This window comes from Callorhinus ursinus, unplaced genomic scaffold (assembly GCF_003265705.2).
Source record: "Callorhinus ursinus isolate GAN/ISIS: 27379988/994484 unplaced genomic scaffold, GSC_fseal_2.0 scaffold7, whole genome shotgun sequence".
Lineage (NCBI taxonomy): Eukaryota > Metazoa > Chordata > Mammalia > Carnivora > Otariidae > Callorhinus > Callorhinus ursinus.
The window spans coordinates 18,917,861-18,922,364 of NW_027397069.1; the positions used below are offsets into that span (position 1 = coordinate 18,917,861).

Sequence of the window (4,504 nt, forward strand, 5' to 3'; positions counted from 1 at the left end):
GGTTGCCTGGCTCAATGGGTTTGATTTTCAGGCTTGGAAAGAATATGGAAGAGAAGAGAGTATAAACATTTGTGAGAAAAGAGAACCCATTTGAATATTCAAATACATGTTTTGCTATAAATACAGTTAATTCTAGTTCTAAAATTTAGTTGCTGATTTTGTTGATGACTCACATTTTTGCTTAAGGTTTAAAACTATTTTTCCTGACTGTGAGAATACTATGAATTGAAGACTTAAACCGTTATTAGCATAAATGTTTTCTTTTCCCCATTGAACTCTTATCACAGGAAATGTAATTCTTTTTACCTGAGGCATTACTTAGTAATTAAAGAAAAGTGGTTTCCTAATGCTAATTTCTGTAATAAAAAGGAAATGTATGAACACATTAAATTGAAAACTGTAATGATAAAATGTACATTTCACATGTCTCACCTAGAATAATGGTTTTCCTGCTTTCTAAAATAGAATACTAAAAAGAAGTTATGGCTTTTTCATTTTATTTTCTCATACAATATTTATTCCATGAAAAGACTAAATAGGAAAATTCCTTGCTTTATTTTTTTTAATTTTGTGAGCTTTTTTCTTTAGAACTTTGTAGATTTCCACATACATATTTCATATGTATTTTGTTAGATTTATGCTTAAGTATTTCATTTTTTTAATTTCTTTTTTTTTCTTTTTTACTTGTAGCAAGAATTACAACCAAACACTACTTATTGGGCCAGAGACCCTGATGGTGTTGGTGAAAGGCTTGCCCCTCATGTAGCACACGATCTACACTTGTGAGTTCATCAGCCAACCAGCGGCCTGAACTCCAAGCTTTAAAAATGTCCTGTATTTATTTTTTGTGGCAATATGAGTGGTGCTGTATTTTTAATTTCAACATCAACTTATTTAGTGATAACATATAAGAAAGCAATTCATGTTTTAAACATGCACTTTGTATTCTGCAGTATTGCTATTACTGCTTTATTTGTTTCAGGGTATTTGTGTTGTCTGAGATTTTCTGCACAGACTGTTGTCATCTCTGAACAAAATGATTTCATTTCCTCCTTACAAATCTGTGTAAGTTTTATTCTTTTTCTTGTCAAATAGCATTAACTAGGACATCCAGTAAGATTTTTTTTAAACAGACTTATGTATTTCTTTTAGACAGTGGAGGGAAGGGCCGCAAGAGATGGAGAGAGTATTAAGCAGACTCTGCACTGAGTGCAGAGGCCGAAATGGGGCTCAATCCCATGACCCTGAGATCACACCTGAACTGAAACCAAGAGTCAGACACTTAACCCATCATGCCACCCAGGTGCCTCTCCAATAAGATCTTTAAAAAAAAAAAGAGCAATGAGTGAACATCTTTGTGTTGTTACTGATATTCATTAGAAAGTTTCCAGTTTTTCTGGACTCCGGGAAGCAAACTGAGGGTTATAGAAGGGAGAGGGTGGGGATATGGGTTAACCAGGGGATGGGTATTAAGGAGGGCATGTGTTGTGATGAGCACTGGGTGTTAGGTTCGACTAATGAATCATTGAACACTACATCAAAAACTAATTATGTTTAAGGAGGAAACAAAACAAAACAAAACAAAACTAATTATGTACTGTATGTTGGCTAATTGAATATAATAAATAAATATACATAAAAGAAAGCTTCCAGTTTCTCAAGTTAAATATGATGTTAGCTATAGAGGAATTTTTTTTTGTAGATGTTATTAACAAATTGAGGAAGTGTCAAACTCCATTGCTTAAGTTCTCTATTGTTAGTTTGATGATAGTTTTATTATAAGCACAGGTTGGATTTTGACAAATGCATATATTGATATGATCATATGATTTTTTCATAATAACAATAAAAACAAAACCTCATTAATACAATCAGCAATTACAACAATATTAATTAAATAGTTAACATGTTTTGAAACTGGGTTAGGCCCTCTCACATGGCCCATTTTAATTAATTATATCATTAAACCAATGTTTCAGATATTATTATCATCTGCTTTTTAGAGATGGTGAAATTTAAGTTCATAGATGTTAAGTATCTTGCTCAAGAGTCACAAAGCAAGTAAGTGGTGCAATTGTTTATGAATTCAGAGATCCTAGTTTTAGAAGAAACTTCTAGTCATTATACTATTCAAATTTGCATATTTCTGAACACCTCATCCACAAGTATTTTTTAAATGTTTTATTTACTGTGTATTTATTGATATCATAGAAATCAGGAAGCAATTATGTTATCATTTTTTAAAAAGTTCATGGAATCTTCAATAGCTATTCAACAATCTAAAGTGAATAAAAGGAAGAGGTTCTTCATGAGCAGCAAATCTACCTTATCTGATGGCATGTATCAAAGTCACACTGCCACTATCATCACCAAAACCACCACCAGTGTCTGTCGGGCATTTGGATGTCTTCTTTGGAAAAATGTCTGTTCATATCTTCTGCCCACTTTTGATTGGATTATTTGTTCTTTGGGTGTTGAGTTTGATAAGTTCTTTATAGATTTTGGATACTAGCCCTTTATCTGACGGGGGGAAATCGGAGGGGGAGACGAACCATGAGAGACGATGGACTCTGAGAAACTAACTGAGGGTTCTAGAGGGGAGGGGGCGGGGGGTGGGTTAGCCTGGTGATGGGTATTAAAGAGGGCACGTTCTGCGTGGAGCACTGGGTGTTATATGCAAACAATGAATTAAAAACTAATGATGTAATGTATGGTGATTAACATAACATAATAAGATAAAATTAAAAAAAAAAACACCACCAGCACCACTACTACTCTGTAAGCCTAAAAGTTCCTTAAAAATTAAGCTCATGAATACTTTATTATCCCCCCTTTTTAATAAGCAAAAAACTGTGTCTAAATTGATGGTTCATAGTATGATACACTCATTAATTAAAACTGTGTACTTGTTTTGTTAAGAAACAAATAGAAAATATTGCCTCAGGTAGCAAATAAAATAGTGATTCTCACATTTCAAAGGAGAGTTTGATTTTTGTCTTTATTGTCACTTGATTCTGAGAGACGTTTTTGAAATTTATATTTTTCTTCTTTTGGAACATTAGGAGAAACAAGACTATGGAGAAAATATTCTAGAAGAGAAAGACAAATTCGTTATTATTATGGCTCAACATAATTGGAAACCAATTTTGGAAAGATAATTTCATTAAGACAACTCTATATAGCTGGGTAAGTCTATATGGGTTACAATAATATATTGTCTCAGCATTAACATGAACATTGTTAACAAATGTTCATTTCTTTTTTCTTTTCTTTTTTTTTTTTTTTGAGAGATAGAAAGAGTGCACAAGTGGGGTAGAAGGGCAGAGTGAGAGGGAGAGAGAAAATCGTAAGCAGGCTCCACATCCAGCACTTGGGGCTCAATCCCATGACCCTGAGATCATGACCTGAGCTGAAATCAAGAGTTGGACGTTTAATCAGCTGAGCCATCCCGGCACTCAAGTGTTATTTTCATAATTAAAAATTATATGTTAATTTTATACTTTAACTCATGCTTCCCTTAAATAGAAGTAAATAGATAAATAGCATGATTATGTGATTTGTGATTGGTTCGTATCTCCCCATTCCCCTCCTCTAGTGCTATTTCTAGTATCTCCTCTTTCTTGCTAGATGGTTTCAGGTAGCTGGTCTTGGAATAAACTGTTGCTGAAGGCACAGATGACCATGTGTGACACAGCTCTGTGAAAACCTTTTACCACACCTGACAAAGGTGTAGAGCTTTAGTGATACTAATGGAGTGTAATGGCATGTGCTGAATTTGTGTTGTCATGGAGAGTCCTGGCAACAAAGGACATGGTGTGGCTATGAGGTGAGGAGGTACAGTTGGACTTATATAAGAGTACTTGTGGGTGCCTGGGTGGCTCAGTTGGTTAAGCAACTGCCTTCGGCTCAGGTCATGATCCTGGAGTCCCAGGATCGAGTCCCGCATCGGGCTCCCTGCTCAGCAGGGAGTCTGCTTCTCCCTCTGACCCTCCCCCCCTCATGCTCTCTCTCTCTCTCTCATTCTCTCTCTCAAACAAATAAATAAAATCTTTAAAAAAAAAAAAAAAAAGAGTACTTGTTCCATAGACTCCAGAACAACAGCTCAGAGGGATTTTGTAGCACACAGGTTGGGGAATAAAGGCCTGATAATTAGTTATTGATATGAATAACAGTGATATCTGGGTCACTTTTGGTAGTTTTATACAATTAACTAATTCATTATGATTATTGAAAATTATTATAAGCAAAGCCTGAGAATATAGCAGATAATAGATATTTATTAAACATTAAGGGTCCCATTTTCCCATGTTTTACTGAAAAATAATAGTTACAGTAATATCAACAACTACAAAATTACAAAGTATGCTTTTCACTAGAAATTTATTTATAGACTCATGTGACGTATTCTAAGATTTAGGACTCACAAATCTGAACATCTCTACAATAACTATACCCTACAAATGTCTTTATTGTAAACTATTTGTATTGATGCAGAATTCTTTGG

At 34.3% G+C, this 4,504-nt stretch overlaps 1 non-coding gene across 1 annotated transcript; it reads right to left on the minus strand.

The window, feature by feature from the left end:
• Positions 1 to 682: 682 nt before the first annotated feature.
• Positions 683 to 836, minus strand: LOC112826967 (small nucleolar RNA SNORA62/SNORA6 family). Its single transcript, XR_003209103.1, has one exon. It is a non-coding gene; the product is annotated as a small nucleolar RNA SNORA62/SNORA6 family (small nucleolar RNA).
• Positions 837 to 4,504: the final 3,668 nt, after the last annotated feature.